The 17,195-nt window shown below is 39.7% G+C and overlaps 1 protein-coding gene across 11 annotated transcripts in view; it reads left to right on the forward strand.

The window, feature by feature from the left end:
- The window catches only part of ENOX1 (ecto-NOX disulfide-thiol exchanger 1), a 368,503-nt gene that overhangs the window by 143,042 nt on the left and 208,266 nt on the right, over positions 1–17,195 (forward strand). The window contains exon 4 of one of the 11 annotated variants that reach the window (XM_071805734.1): positions 3,062–3,098. The exons of the other annotated variants lie outside the window; for them this stretch is intronic. The gene's annotated coding sequence lies outside the window, so the exon portion shown is untranslated. The remainder of the gene's footprint in view (positions 1–3,061; positions 3,099–17,195) is intronic. 11 annotated transcript variants of the gene reach the window in all.

The raw sequence follows: 17,195 nt of genomic DNA on the forward strand, positions 1-17,195 counted from the left end.
CCCAGTGAGACTTTGCTAACTCGCACAGTTCCATCAGATTGTATTGAATAGTTATTTACACAGAGAGTGAATGAGTGAATGACTGCCAGACAATTTGTAATGTGTGTTGCTGTAAAGCAGAAGATAAGACGGCATTTCCTATCATAATCTACTAACTCAGGCATGTGCAATCTTGCCGTGTTTTTTCCTGGTGCATGAAGCACTTTGTGGGAGAGGATGAAGAGGTGGCTGAGAATGCTGTTCTGACCTTGAATTTGCAGCTATATATTTATCTGAACTTATGTTCTTCTCTGAATGCTGTTTTTCCCTGTGAGTGGCTGCTGTGACAAGGATGGGAGAGGCAGAAAGCTGCATGACTGTGAAGAGATGATGAAAGGTTCCCTGTTATAATGTTGCCCACATCTTTGGGAATCCTGCTGGTGGGAAATCTCTCTGGATCCCAGATGTCTGCCTGCCCAGGCTGAACCTAAGGCAACTATCTGGGGAGGGAAAAAGAAAAAGATTTTTGTAGAATCACAGGAAGAGATACATAATTTAAGTGTCCTTGAATTCTGTCCTGACTGGAAAAGTGGCCAAGAAAAAGGGTGAAGCAAGTCAGAAAAGAACTAAGAAATTTCCCATTAGATTTCATTGTAAACCCTGAAATCATGAGTTGTTTTTTTTTTTTATATCCCTGTTTTAAAATTTGTTGTAATAATGTAATCATACAATCTTCACGGTCTTATTCTCTAATAAATACACAATCACAAAATCATAGAAACACAGAAGGGTGGAGGCTGGAAAAACATCTGCAGATCATCTAATCCAACCTCCCTGCTCAAAGCAGGGCTGAGTAAAGAACAACCACTTTCCTTGGCCTGAGAGCTGCCTTGCTTAATGCCGAACCATGTAATGTGTGTGGGCATTTCCACTGTGTCCTCCAGTATGGATTGCTTGGAATTTAGTAGCATCGTCTTTTCTTCTTTTTACTATGTTGCCTTAGTTTAGGTCTCTCTACAGTTTATCACGAAACTCTCAGATGACAACTACAAGTTATCTGCAACTTTCATTATCTTGCAGCTCTCACCCCACACATGCTTCTGTTCCTGTTTTCCTAAGATGGAAGCTAGCAATTAAACTTTTCTTTTTTTTTTCCTGTCTCCTCCTGCCTATTTTTCATCTATGACATTACTCTTCACTCTTTCATGGCTGGTTAGCTTCTCTAATAGCTTCTTGTATGACAAGTCATCAGAGACCTGTTATGGATTGTCTGCTGCATTATTGTAGGGTCTCAGGCATAGACAAGGAAAAGATGCTGGTAGATGCTGCAAAAACAGAGAATGAAAAGTTGGTAACCATCTGAAAGACCTCACAAAGAGCTCAATTTTGAGACTAAATGCTGGGGGTCAGCATACTTCAACCTGTTCCTCGTTTCTTTGGAAGGCGACTTCTTGTGGTGTTTCTAAAGGTTTATGATGTTATGGCACCTCCTTTCTGGTAAAATTAACCTTAACGAAAGGATGAGGCAGACAGACACTTGAGCTCACCTGCTGCATAACTGTTGGCAAGACTTTTTTTGGCTAGAAATTACTTCTGAAGAGAGGCTGAGTGGCTGCAATGAGGTAGTATTACAGTTTTACAGATACTTTCCCACAAATGTAGCAAAGAGTCTTGAGAGACACTACAAAGGCACCTAATTGCAAAGTTGGCAAGTGGTGAGTGGCAGCAGGGACTATGGACTGTTCAGGTGTGCGAGTTGACCTTTCAATGCCGAATAAAATGAGCAATAAGGTAGAAGAGTCCTTGAAATTGAAGGCCAGTTGATCGTTCAGTATGACAGCGAAAAGGAGCTGGGAAGATGAGCAAAAAGAAAGCCAAGTGTGAGGTTAGGGACTGATCTCTGCAGCAGCATTGTGGATCAATACATCGTCAGGGCACGACTGAGTTTGTCAGTGGCCAGGAAAAGAATGTTGCAGTAATTGAGACATGAGGTGATGAGAACCCAGATAAGAATTTAACAACCTGGCTGGCAGTGAGAGGTGTATCTGAGAGATGTTAATCAGAAAGAATCTGCAAAATCCTGGGTACGTCCATAGAGCAGGCAGGGCTCCGAGTACAGCTGGTGGGGACCATCCTGCAGAAAGCTCACTGTGGACAGCCCAGCCACCAGAAGCAGTGAAGATGTGGTTATGTGGGCTTTGATGTGGTCTAGCTATGCTGTAGGGTATTTTGAGTCCAGAGGCTACCACGACTGGATTTCACTACTCCTTTGCTTGTGTACTCCACATTTCTTTTCAGGGAAAATGTCACTTCTAGAACACTAAAAGATTGTTCCTATATATATATTTTTTTTTCTATCTTTTTCTCTTGGGCTCTTTGGCCCATGTGCAGATGAATAAATGGAGTTTCCAGTTTTTAGGATTTGACGGCTTCTCAGACCTCGTTTTTTCCTGCAGATTTCCTTTCTTTCTCTTGATACTGAAGTCACTAGTATGGCACTGGTAGATACTGAAGAAAACTGAAAAATTAGGGACATTTTCTAATTTTGGAAGAAAACAGAATTTGGCCGGTTGAAGAACTGTGTGCAGGAAATTAAAAAGAAAAACCAAAACAATCTGATGTCCCTAAGGCAAACAATAAAATCCATCAAAAATACTGCCAAAGGTAGAAAACTGATCACAGTCCTGTAGGACGTTAGACTGGGAGGCAGTGGTGAAACAGTATAGTCTAACACAGTCACTGTTTCCCAGTAGCTGTCATTTAGCTCCAACTCTTCTTTCCAAGTCACTTATCTCATTAAAATTTGTCACATGCCCTTTCCTGAGGCCCATTTGTTGCATTTCACATGAGCAGCACTGCGCTTTGGGGGGAGACACAAGCCTCTTGTATTGAAAGCGGGAGTTCTGCAAATAACTTGAAGTCATTTGGCTTCCAAGTGCGCCGGGCTGAGCTTTACCCACCAGGCCAGCTGAAATCACGATCTTCCTCTAGCAGGGAAAAGCCACATTTGTTAAGGAACAAATGCTGCCTTACAACAGGTCATAAATATGACCATCAAATTAATATTTGTTTTTATTTACAGTGGCATAGGAATGAGACTGGTTTACACTCTTCCGCAGGTATGTGACACACGTATGTAAACAAAAATAGAAACTTCAAAAATGTGGATAAGACAGTGGATTACTCATAGGGAAAAATCACCGTTTAGAAATTCTTTGTTGCATCTGCCATGGATTATTTTTCAAAGAAGTCTGAAAACTTTGAATTAACCTTGGTATTTTAAGTACGGTTTCTAGGGAGCCATAATAAAGCTTGTACTCTAATAGCTTTCAAAGCGAGCAAGTAGAAAAAAAAAAATCAGTGTGAGCAGAGGGATGCAGCAGCATGAGAAATGTCGCCCATGACATTTAAACTTGAATTGATCTGCTGTGACATTAGTAACATTTGTTGGTTACTTAGGGAAAGGATGTTTCCAGTGGTGGGTGGGATCGCAGATGTCCTCTGGTTTTAAGGCCTTGGATGAACCAGTTGCTCTGTTTTCGTGATGCTGACAGGAAGCTTTTTACTGAAGCAGAGAAATCCTGATAGCAGATAGTTTGTCAGGCTGTATGCTTTAGTCCGCTGTGGGTGACATGGTTCATATTTTGCATTACTGCTCAGCAATCTTGTGCAGGGAAATTCCCTCTAATAAGGGACAACCAGATCCCTTGGCTGTTGAATTATTTAGCTGTGATCTGTTTCTGTGGAACAAGTACATGTCAATGAAAACTGGACAGAGGCCACCAAATAGCCATCAAATAATTTTTCTCATCAATACTTAGCAGGGTGTTTGTCCTGTAAGAAACACACAATTAAAGCCATTTCTAATCCCTGAGCTATGCATTCCCCAGGGGTGATACAATTGCAACCGATAACTGGATTATAATGAAATTTGCATGTAGCCAACACAGGGCTTTCTGCTTTAAAAGTAAAGAGACTCCAGCTCTTTTTGGGGATAGTTTTTTATGGGGAAGGTGTTTGGTGTTTCTGCTTCAAGAAATTATTTCTACATTTATATTTTACATTTATTTTTTGCCCTGCAGTTATGAAACTTGGTCAATAGATGTAGACTTTAGTTCCAACCTTGACATTTTCATTTTTTAAAGCTAAGATTCAGCAGCATTTGGTTTTGCCCTTAGTCTTAAAGAAAAAAGGAAAACCTAAATACAGGATGAAGTCTGATAAATTCTTTGCAATGTATCATTCTGAATATAAGAGTCAGATGTCAACAACTTGAATTATTTGTCTTAGACTCTGGCAGCTTTACATGTCAGGAAAAAATTAAATTTCATTCTGCTAGACTTCTCCTATGCGGTTTCATTTAGCAAGCTAGCAAAAACAAGTGTATATAGTTGGCCTACACATGCACACATTTTGATGACTGGATTATGTAATTTATTTGCTATGCTATTCTTGGTAAAATGTGTATTTGTTGTACTGCTTTTGATATTTTGGTTGGGTTTGATATTTTATTAATAGGAAAGAATGGAAAGAGTGGGTAAAGCTCTTAGTTAAAGCACAGCATCCTCGGTCCATTTGGAAACTGATGTGATCTCTCAGTTTTGAGTTTCTCCAGGGGAATTAATCGGTGTCTGCTGGAACCAGGCCCCAAAATATCTTTTAAATTACACTGGTGCATCCCGTGTCCTCTGCTGCTTGAGTCCTGGCAGGACTTGGCGTGATGGGTCCATCCCACTGGACCTGAAACACCAGCACCACAGGTATCTGATCCCTCTTGCACTACCCTCGTGCCTTTTGTTAGTGGAAAGATGCCAGAAACGGAGTAGGAATCTACCGTATGTCTCTTCTGAGAAACATGAATAGTTTTCAAAACACCTGTTCCCCCTCTGTCCACCTCTCTTTTGGGATTCACCATAAGGATAGAAAGTTGACTTTTCAGAGGAGTTGAACTCTCTTAGAAAAAGGTAGCCTAGTGCAGATACTCTGTATAAAGGTGATAGTATGTCCCTAACTAAGGGCCATTTTCCAAGCTGAAGGAAAGAAGTATAAATATTAAAAGCCAAGTATGACTTAAAACAAAACAAAAACCACCTGCAAAACTCAGAAGACTGCCAGATTAGAGTCCTTATCTTTTGAGTCCACACTCGTGACCCAGCCAAATATAACAAATTCTATTGAAGAGTATAGAGCCCAGAAACGTCTCATTAATAATCACCCTAGTCTTTTATGTATTTATTTAAAATCTAGTGAAATAGATAGAAGCATCAGAGATTTCATAAATTTCCTGGTCTTCAACTGGTTTAATGCCTTGGTTAAGCAAAGGTGGGAACCTGTACTCTGAACTTTCAAAACAGAGTTGAAATTAATTTGTAAAACTGCAACTGTGTTAACACGGGCCCTAAACTGTGTTAACAAGGGCTATCTGTTCCCAGGTAAGCACCTTAAAACCATGCAGTGCAAGGGAATGGTGCTGGGACTCTTCCTGTGCATTTAGAAATCTGTTCTATTTTGATGTGATTTTTTTGAATGAATGAAAAGGTCAAGGGTAATTGCTGCAGCAAAAACCGTTTATCATCACACCTGGGCAATATAGGGAGTACCCTCAGGGTCCAGGTTTGCAGAACTGTAGTTCCCACATGCCAGGCCCATCCAGGGTCTGCTCATCATGTGTTTGGAGCCGGGACCATGCTGCTGTGCTCTGGTTCTTTTAGTGATTTTTAAAAATTGCATTCAGCAAGCTCTGTTTTCCACTGCCATCTCCTCTCCCAACAAAATCCTGTCAGCTTGGGTTCAGATAATATATCAATCAGTGAGACTTTCAAAGCAGGAATTGGCCATTATGCAGCTGATTGCATAGAGTCTGGATGTGAATGCAGACACGAATCCTCCTGACAAGCTTGAATAACACAAGGTAAGACTTGGCAAAGCCTGGATCCTTGTGGTGTTACTGACCTCTTTTCCCCAAGATGCCAAGATCAGGTACATGATTGAAGGTAGACAACCCAGTAGGTCCTGGTCTCCAGAAATGGCTTGTGACCAGGGAGAAAAACCAACAAAGAGCTGCATTTTCCTCCTTGGTTACATGAGGCCGTGGGTGGGAGAGGAGGTGGGTTTGACACGATCACAAAGAGTGTGAGTGGTTGCGTTTCCCTCTCCAGCACATCACAGGGCGGAAGTGTCGCCCCTTCTGGTGTAAGGCACACCATGGCAGGGATGGAGGAAACTGTAACATCTCTCCTGCCTCTGCTGTTCCTCCTCAGCCAGGTTTTATCTGTGTTTCCCCACACACCTCAGCAGAGGTGAGGAGCTGCCCACAAACTGCCAGCTCTGCTTGTGGCCTTGCATCCTCTAGGAATCCAACCACAGTCCCAAATCTCCCAGCGACATTATTCTAGATGAAGGAGGTGGTACAGTTTTGTCCCCTTTGCAGGTAATTTGTAGTTTTGGTAAGAATCCTTTTCCTCTAGCACCTTTTTTTTTTTTTTTTTGCATTAATTTTCCCTCTGTTCTGTCTCCCTCACTCCTCCCCAAGCTGAAAGAAGCCACGTTACATCTGAGTTCTGCTCTGCAAAACATGGATTTGAAATTAGCAGAATGAGCTAGTCCATTCCCAGTTTATTAAAAACTGTTTTTCTGGGACTGATAAGGAAACCAATTAAAAGCCATGAAGTCTATTTTCATAATAATGCTAAATGGTGCACTTCATAAATTGAAGATTCACCATGCAAAGAAAAAGTGATTTATTGTAGTTTATTAAAATGAGTCCAGGATTCTTTAAAGAGAGAAATAGTCACTTTTTATACTCTTGTTTTGAAATTTGTCCTTAATTCTTACTCGTCATTCAAGCAAACTTCCTGCAAAAAGCCAGGGGGCAGTTCAACAGCTGTTCTGTGGACTGAAAGCGATGGGATATTTGCTTAAGGACACGGCAGACGAAGGTGAATTATATGCAGTGAACAAATAATTTATTAGGTTGGCCCCATTTCTTTGTTGTCATTTATCTGTGAACAGATCACAATTTCAGCAGTGCTGTTTATTTTCAGAATCTGACAGATGAAAACATACATAAACAAATGTGACTGCTGAATTTCTCATGAACTTTAATCACGTATACAACCAGATATTCAAAGCATATTGGTTTCACTCTTTTAATTGGATGTGTGGTACTGGTTTCAGTCATCTAGCTGAATAGGATTTAGTGACCTCTGGGATAAATTAATGTGCAAAAATCAAAATGCATTTTCTATTAGACTTCTGCAGAATCATTTTAGAATTCCAGCCACAGAATTATTTTGCAAAGATTTGAGGAATGAGGAGTAGACTGGCAAGAAATTAGCAAAACAGTCCCAATAAATTTGCTCCTCTGCTTTCAGACAGATGTGTGGAGAAAGTTGGTTATTCTGACAATTTCTATTAGGTATTTAGCCATCTTAGTCAGCAGATATGTTTGCAAGTGTAATGATCATGCTTTACAGCAGTTTTAAACGTAAAAACAAGAGGGTTTTATTGATACTGTCTGTAAACAGTGGAATACTTTTTACTCATGTTTAAATGCCATGTGCATATTAAGTGCTTATTCTCCTAGCAATAAACATAGTTTAGTAAAATTTATATTTTGATGTGCATGGAAGTAAATCATCAGAAGATTGGGTGAACTGAAATGTGTAAACTTTTCAAGCTGAAGGAACCAAATTACCGAAATGCAAAACTAGTTACCTGCTTCATTAAGAAGCATGAGTACAGACGATTTTTATTAAAAAAAGGATGGGAAGCAATTGGTGAGAGAGTGATTGCAGGAGATAGTCTCTGTACTAATTTGCTTGTTCAGGATGTACACAAAATCCAATTTATCAATAATTTGTAGTTTTTGTAGATGATGATATTGTGGCAATTAAAGGATGAGTCATTTTTCCACAATGTTGCTATATTATCTTAAAAGTTATTATCTTGGTTTAATTCAGATCTAAGAAGAAACAATTTATTTTAAAATGTTACTTTTCAGGTCTCATTTCTTCATCTGCACTATGAGTGCCTAATCTTTTGTCTACTATATATTGTGGATTCTCATGCTCAGACTGCAGATCCTACCGGTGTTCATATAAACAGATGTTCCCCATATCCTGTCTGGCTTATTTTTTTTTCTTTTCTTTATAGAGGTCATAATTCCACTGTATGCAGTGCTGTAGACATTTTCATGGTGGAAAGCCACAGTGTCTTTCATAAATGCCATTTCCCATGATGGACCAAAGACTGTGTGGATCCCACGGTGACAGATGTTCATTTGAGACAGTCTGGTCAGCATCAGGAGGAAATGAATATGTGAGATGCTGAGGTAGTTCCTCATGTGGAAAGGGCATAGTTAACTTCACGGGAAAACAGGCTAAAATCTAAAACCAACTTATTTGAGATATATTACCCAGTAGGGCAGAGAGAAAATTATCTTCTGTAAACATCGCGGATTTTTGTTTTCTTTTTCCCAGTACTTCATCTGTTTCGCTTTCAATTTGCTGAGATTTCCTCTGCACACAGAGCAATTAGTTCTCTCTTGTCTACATGACTGACCAGGGGGGCTTAGCTAAAAAGGAATCTTCTCCTTGGCTTCAGACCCTGAGGGTGTGCTCTGCAGCTAGCACTGCTAACTTCTTGTTAGCTGGGGGAAGAAGGGGTCTGCAAACTCCAGATCAAGAGATCACTCATATTGAAGAGAAATCACAGAACTCTATCCTTGGAAATGGGCTGAGGACTGATGGATTTTTGGAGTTTTTTTATCCTTTACTCTTGCAGTAGGTGGAGGAATGATGGATTTTGTTTTAATCCAGCCCTATAGGATGACCAAAAACGAAGCTGAACTGGCTACAGAAAAAAAGTCTCTGGGTTTGCTAGAAATAGATAAAATGTTTCTCATAGTTTGTAAAAATTGCAGTAAAAACGAACTGAGACTTGGAGACAGCATGACTTTTGTTTATAAATATTTGTATTTCATGCTGAGAATTCCTTCAGCTGTGAACATGCGATTTAAAAATATCAGTAGATTAAAAAATCTGACTCTAACAAAGTAAATTTAATGGATTAAATATTACCAGAATTTAATTTTTCCTGATACAGGACAGAGTGGAAGTGCCCACTGGGCAGCTGTTCACACGCGGTGTCTGTGTCATCCTTGAACCCTATTCTCTCTGAACCTATAGTCACAGGTTGACCCTGCGTTTTGCAAACCACCCATTAACACTTGCCTTTGTGGCCCTGGATGGGTGAACCATGCAGTGATCTAAACCATCTGTAGTCTGAACAAGTGTTTTCACAAGCCTATTTATTTTAGTAATTCAAGGTTCTTAAATATAGCAGGGGAAAAAAACAGCCATTAGCACTGTTTAATTTTTCTGAACTATTGACCAAAATCCATGTTCTGATCTTTAGTCTTCTGTCTTAACCCATTTTTCGTGTATCTTCTCTCTTTCCTTTGTACTTCTCAACCTTTCTCTGCCAAACCACCTCCAAGCGTGGTGGTTCTTCCTTCCCCCTTCTCCTCCCAGCTTTTGTCCATTTTGCACATTCTATAATATCTATATATATCCAGTGGTTTACACTGCATGTCAAAAGTGGCTACAGGTAGCTGTTAAAATCCTACAGTCATCTGCTAAAACCAAACTCTTTGGAAAGTAGAATATTACTTTTTTCCACCTCAAACACTCATTGTTTTCCATATCTTACCTCAACTGATAAAGATGGCAGTGCTTTCACTGGTTTTGATGAGAAGATGTCTGATTACCTGTCTGTTTTCAAATATGCCTGGAGGTCACAGCAGGAGCCATTTTTCAGAAAGGTTCGGATTCCAGCCTGAGTCCTGAGCACACAGCCAGGGGTTTCAAAAGCATGCAGTGAAGAAGGTTAAGCTATCCAGAAATCCTCTCTATAAATATTGATGAGGGAGCTGTAGGAAGCTTCACTGTTGAAAGATGCTACTTTCATTTGGAAAACGTAATGAGGAAGGAACTGAGCTCTTTTGAAAACCCAGTCAGGCTTGTGGGTCCCAAGCACCTTAGAACACGATGCTGAGTAGTGAAATGCTTGATCAATGTTTCGAAGGCTCCATGGAAGGGGATAAGTGTAAAGTGGAGGTACATTTGTGCCTCTATGGTTTATTTTGGAGGATTTCCAGTCATACTAAAAAGCTGAACATCTCCTGGCATCTCGTGGTGTGCACTGACAATCTGTGCTTCAGCAAGATGAAGCCCTTGGGGCTGTAGCTGATGGGTGGTATAGGCTGCAGTTGGTGCAAAGGGAACCTGGTGCGGGTCCTTTGCAACTCTCTCGAAGCAGAGCATTATCTACAGCTGAATATTAAAATATTTGTGCCCATGTGAGAGTTTATCTTAGCACTCTTGAATTGTATCTTCAACCTGAACTAGAAACTTCTACTGTGCTGAACATAAGGCCCTTGATTGTGTTGAGCACCTTATCTGTATTTGTTCTCTTTGAACATGTTTTGTTAGCAGAGTCACTTCTCAGAGCTGAGCTATAGCAGACAAACAAGCCAATGTGCACATTTCTGGAGGAATATTTCTTATACCTAAAGGGCTTCTCAAGAAAAAAAAAAAAAGTAAAATACCCTACACAAATAAATGTCATAGATTAGACTCTTTTGAATAATTTTCAGTAATCTGCAGATTTGTCTCATGCAGTGGCTGTCAAAGTCTGTGTTCAAAACATTTCTTCAGAGAACCCTCTCAGGTTACGATACAGTTAAATGCTAACTAAAAATTAAGAACATTTCAAATATCTGCTTCAGAAATTTAATTATGTCGTGATTCAAAATTTGCAAGCTTTAGTATCTGTAAGGATGCTACTTAATTTCCTGCAAATGCTATTGGACTTATGCTCCAATCAGCTAGAATATTTTATGCATAATCATGTGGTGCTCAGTGCCCATAATTAACAATTGTGTGTCAATTTGTCAAGCACCATAAAAGACAAATGGGATCATGAACTGTATTCTCATTTTTCTGTGGGTCAGCAAATATTTTTCATTATAAATTCAATTTTCCAGAGGACTTCCTGAGATTACTTTGGTATTTTAGTCTTTTAAAAACAAACAGTAGCCACTTTGCAATTACATTAATTCCTGACTGGAAACTCTTCTAGATACAGCATTTTAATTTAACTTCTAGTTTGTAAATAAGGGAGAGCAATGTTCCTTCTGTAGTCTGGCAGAAATATCTGACAGGTGGATGAGTTGTCTTTTTTTGGTTTTGGGTAGATGCTGATCTGATGAGCTACCTCTGCTCCCAGTTTGTCCCGAGAGGCATTGCAAGGTGCTCAGCACCTCTGAGGATCAGGACCTGCTCCATTTATCTCACTGCAGCTACTTATTCTCTTCCCATTTTCTGTTTCGTTTCTCAACTCATTCCCAGTGCTGACAACTATATAAGTGAGAGCAGGACATGATCATTGCATTAATTTCTGAGTACCTTGACATTAAAGCACAATCAGGCATCTGAAGGAAGATAATTAAAACAAACAACCAACCTAAATCGATCGATGGTTCCAGCAAACAGTTGCACATCCTCTGCTAGTGGAGTAGAGCTGTTGTAGTCACATCAGTTTTCTTCACAGGGTGAAAAATCCTTCATAACCATGTTCCGTATAGCAAGAAATCAGACTTCAACAAGGGTATGTATTGAAAGGGTTAAGACAGTCTAATACACTTCGTTAGACAGTTGCATGTAAATACGATTGATAGAATACATGAAGGCCGTACATAGCACTGGTTTCTATCCTGCCTGCTGAACCTGCCCATCTCAATACACATATGTGGTTTCTGCAGGGAATAGGTTTGTAAGATTAGCAACTTGCTACATTCATTTGTTCAGCCATCATCTTTTCCAGTCAGAAATCCCAGTCCAGAAATGCTGGTTTAGAAGCAGGGGTTATTTATAGTGGGTAATACTGTTACGGGCCCTGTACACAGAACAAATGTAAACCGAAAAAACACCCCAAAACCTTGACAATTATTAAATTGGAGTAGCTTGTGCATTTTCTAGCATAGTGGGCGTTTGGTTTTCTTTCTTTCAATTTATTTTTCTTACCTAATGTTCATTTGTAATCCCATAAAACTCCCAGTTACAGCTGTTGAAATTGCTGGGCGCCAGGCACAAAACCAGGAGATGGAGAGAATGACAGTTCTGCTTCCACAGACATGACTGGTAACTTGCTATTCCCAGCTGGGGATCCTGTATGACTGTTTTTATGTGCCCGTAGACCAAAGGAAATATGGAAAAACCTCTTTTAGTGAGAAAAAAAGAAAAAAAAAAAAAAGTGGAAATTCTTTTGGCTACTGTACTGACTTGCAGGTGGGGTGACTGAACTGATTTCAACTCATAACAACTGAGGAGCAAAGGATGGGTGTGACTAATCCAGGAAGCTGGGATTTGTTTGAGGAGTTTCTGTAGCACTTTTAAATGTTACACGTGATTTGTAGTTACTTGCTGAACCAGAAACAAATGCAACTGAAGGGGAGGGAGGATGTGGGCAAATTATTCTTGACTGCAAAATGGTGAACCTTTACCCTGTTTTGAAAGAACCACTTGCTGGGATTGAAGTAACTGCAATTGCAAGGCTCTCTCTGAGTGTATGAGCCTTTTGATAATGCTGTCACATAAATGCCACATATTGGCTCATTCTGTGGATTCTTTTCTCACTGGGAACTGTACTAAAACTTCTAAGAGGTTTATGAAACTGCTATTAGAAAGAAATATTCTTTTCTAAATGGGTTTAAGTCCAAGATTGAGTCTTTAAAGATTCCCTGCATTCCTTAAATTATCACAGTCCATTTCCTGTGTGTCTATACACACATTTATTTTCTTAACACTTTTGTTTAAAATTATTGGTGAAAACTTGGCTTTTCTTTTTGATCTCTTTTTTGATCTTCCTGGTGTACTTCCCCCTTCTAGTCCAAGTATCTTTGACTTCTCTGCTCTCTCTGACTTCTCACAAAGAAATTAAATTCATAGGAAGACTATTCCAACAAAGCACAGCAGAAGTAAAAACTGTATATTTTGATGTGATTATAAATGCCAGTGTATTTGACCCAACATTCAAAATAAATCCTTGCTTTGTGCTAGATGACTCGTATCAGGAAATAACTTTTTGTAATGAATGTGTTTTCTGTGTAAATATTAAACATCACCTCTGTGTTATAGATATCAGTTGTGTGTTGACAGCAGAGCACTGATCACAACATAATTCAGTAGGCAAGCTTGTCAGTGTAGTACTACAGCTGAAATTTAAACAATTTCTTCTTGAAGACTTCATTTGGAGCATCCCTCACTGCCACTGTAATTGCATATTTCTTTTTGTGCTTCTGCTGATGGATCCACGTATTAGAGGTGGATCTTAGGAGAACTGTGCAAGTGCAAAGATTGAAAATAAGGTTCAGAGTTTACTAATTCAAAGCTAGGCCAGGGTGGTAGCTGTGAAATGCCATAACCATCTGACAGCAGGTCAGATGACCACTTAGAAGTCTCTGTTCACCTCATACTGAAAGTGGACTTAATCACATAAAACACAAATAGCAGTTATCAAAATCCTCTGAGACTATTTTGTTTTCTGCCTGTGTTACGAAATGTTGACTTTGTCTTCACGCAAAATTTAGGAAAGGATATTAAAAACTAGGGCTTAGCATCTTCCCTTAGCAGGAAGATGGAAGAAGGACAGATTTGGGCTATAAGGCTTGAACCAACTCTCAGTATGTGGAGTTCATGGACATACAGTCTTTTCATACAGGCTTCATTTTAGAAGTGTTTGAGGCCTTTTCCTTCCACTTTTCCTGATGGAAGGCTGATTCCAAACCCAGTTAATGGCTAGGAACTTTATTTGCATTGCTAACCTAAATATATTAATGAACAACCTTTATCCATTTGTTTTGTGACACCATTACCTTTTATCTTGAATAGTTACTGATTAATAATTAATAGAGTATTAATTAATATTTAATAGAAAGCAAACATATCCTCCCTTACCTTTCGCCTTAGCTTTTCCTCTTCATTTTGCTAGACTAAACATTCTAAGCACCTCTAATCTCCCTTCAAGGAAAAAAAGGCACTCTTCAAACTGGTTTTTGCAGCTTTTTCCACACCTGGTCCATTTTCATTTTGTGATGACAATGGCCAAACACCAGTTTGCAAAATTCATGTGGCTCATAAGCTCTTACAATGTGTCTCCTTTGCTGATTATCCAGTGTTAATGCTGCTGTCCAAAATTCAAAAGAAGTGTCTTGCCAACACTACAAGGTAAAAAAATAGAATAAATAGGCACAGGATCATTGTTCAGTGTTCTGATATGTGTGATGCTTCTAGTATGAAGCAGCAGCTTCCAGCTCTGCTGTGTATTCCCCTGTGCTGGCAGGAGCTCCTGACTGAGGATGCAGGAGCAAGGTAGGACATGGCGTTTCAGCAGGGAGATGTGCAATACAAGGGAAGGATGAAGCTAAGAAGTTATTTTGGAGAGATGTAGGGCACCAAATGTGAAGGCATGGGGGATATATCCTTTGGGCTGTGATCATTTTGCAATGGGCTCATAGACTGTTGCTGAGATGAAATGTTGATATGTATAGCCTGGAGGCCAGCTGTTCTGCTAGCTTTAGCACCCTTGGGTGTGTCTGTATGTCAGGCTGCAGTAACACCTGAGCTGTGTGAACACCCTGGCCGAGGCTGTTTTAGCGTGATATTCCACCTAGGCTCATTAGCCCTTCTCACATAGCCAGGCTGCTCCCAGTGCCAAGGCTGGCTGCTCTGGTCAGCCTCACCTTGGATATCACAGCCAAACATTGTGGGTTTGGACGATGGGCATATAAACAGCAGAAAAATCTCCCAGAGTCTTGAATGTTTGTCAGGTACGTAAATATCTCAGATTATTTTCCTTAAATTATCCCTATGGGGATCATTTATGCAACAGTTTTATAACTAGTTTCTGCATAAAATATGGTCCTGGTACTCAGGTTATCTTTTATGTAGTCAAACATTTTCTTGTTTGCATGCTAATCTAAACTCTCCATCACTGAATAACTTCAGCAGCCTTACTGTGGTTTTCTTATGGTGCTTTGCTTTGGAAAAGAAAATGAATGTGTCTGCTTTTCTTAATCATAAATTCAGTCTGCTGTTCCTTTGTTGTAATTCTTTTGATGTGAACAAAACTCAAAATCATTTTTTTGTGAAATTTAAATAGAAAGTATACTTATGAACTGCATATGTGTTAACAATGAATTCTTTGCAACTGGATGCTTAGTAAAAGCTGGGCAATGTCTCTGTTTAAAGAATTCTTTCATTTTCTATACTTTACTTTTGATTGTGCCTGAGATATTGTTTCCAGCTTTAAAATAAGTACAGGATTGGCTGTTCCAAAGTGGCAAAGTGATCAGTTCAGACTTCTAGTTTACTTCCTTCAGGGTCCTCTTCTTAATGTCTCAGAGAAAAGTATTATAATAACCCTGGCAAAGGAACGTCAATGACATAGGGAGGCCAGATGACATAGGATTTCCAGTTTGCTGGATTATATTGTGCTGTGGCAAAGTTTATGATGTAAATCTGTCTTGCTGAAGAGTACATCAAGTCATGACAATGAAGACAATAAGGCTCACCCATCCTATAATGTGAGAACTGCAGCAAATCTCTAAGTGCTATCATTATATTTGCATCTGTATACATGCTATATGTACAGCACTGCATGTTCCTGAGGTTTTGTCAGCCCAGATTTCCAGGCTCTCAATTGCAACCTGCTTGCATGTGATTATAGCTTATAAACTAACCTGTGTTTAATTTACCACCATTTAGACCTTTTATGCCATGATGATGGGCTTCACAGTTATGATTGCAGGCTCTGTCTTGGCCAGAGAGCGGTGAGATGTTTGCACCTATAAGCTGAATATAGAAGCATTACTATTCCTCAGCTCTTGCTTCGAGGGTGCAGAGCACCTAAATCACTGATACAGTATCACCACAAGCAGTTGTTTGGACCCAAACCGTGTCTTTTCACCTAGTCAATGGTAAGAGGGGCGCTGAAGGTATAATAAAATAATGGTAATTTTCTTATGCAGGCTACAATGAGCGGGGCAGATGCCTTCCCCTGCAGAGGCTGTGCCCAAAGGATGCCTTGGGGTGTAAGGAAGGGACTTCACTGTGGCATAAGACACCTTTGGGGCCTAAAACTGCCGCCACAGCAACACTTGTAACCCAGGAGTTGTCCACGACACTAATCAGGACAGGGTATCGACTGAGTGAGGGATTGAGGTATCCCAGAGGTAGATATAAAACCTGACCTTCAGACTAGCAAAGCTGAGTCTATTGCAGGGCATGACTTGGTCTTTTCAGTGCTTGTGTTTGAGCAAGATCTAAGCTCTACTTGTTACTGTCACTTGTTTGATGCTACAAATATCTTCCACAGTTGGCAAAGCTGCTCAGACATAGTATTGTGTGGCACCCATAGTGCCAATTCAGAGTTACTTTCTATAGTCTAAACATACCTCTGATCCATTTTTTCCATCTTTTACTCTATTTTTTTCCTGTAAAGCTTTAAATTCCAGATTGGGGGGGGAAAAAAAGTCTCTGCTGTAGCAGTACCTGGAATGATAATTGGATCAAATGAATAATGCACATTTATAGTCATAGTATGAAGTGTCCTAGTTTATGTGATGGATTAATCACCTTTTCCTTGTGAGTTATGTCATGACTTCCAAAATAATAGCTTAGTTTACATAGAGCAGCTGAAACCACAGACAGCTGTCTTACTAACTGCTTGTTCATAGCAACTCTGTGAAACTGGAATTTTAGTTTCTGGTAATGGTCAAAGAAGGTGGCAAAAAAACACAGGAGGCCCACATTTACTCGAAATAACCATTTTCATCAAGATACAGTAATAATTTTTTAATTCTGTTTTGCTGGTTTGTGTATGGGATTTGTTGAATAATCGTGTTCACAGTTAATCAGGATGTATATGATTCCCCCTCAAGAACAGGGAAGCCAAATCGTGGCAGATGCATATCTTATTTCAGCCGTGTCCTGTATTTAAAGAAAAAACAGCTGGGAGCAATAGTGATTATCATTAGTGACACCCAGCCAACATATGCAGTCTTTTGGACTCCATTATAAATATGAAAAAATCACAGTTCGCAAAATACAGGGACCAAATGTTTTTTATAACAGCTCAACCCTGGCACCAGGTAT

Source organism: Patagioenas fasciata, chromosome 1, assembly GCF_037038585.1.
Source record: "Patagioenas fasciata isolate bPatFas1 chromosome 1, bPatFas1.hap1, whole genome shotgun sequence".
Lineage (NCBI taxonomy): Eukaryota > Metazoa > Chordata > Aves > Columbiformes > Columbidae > Patagioenas > Patagioenas fasciata.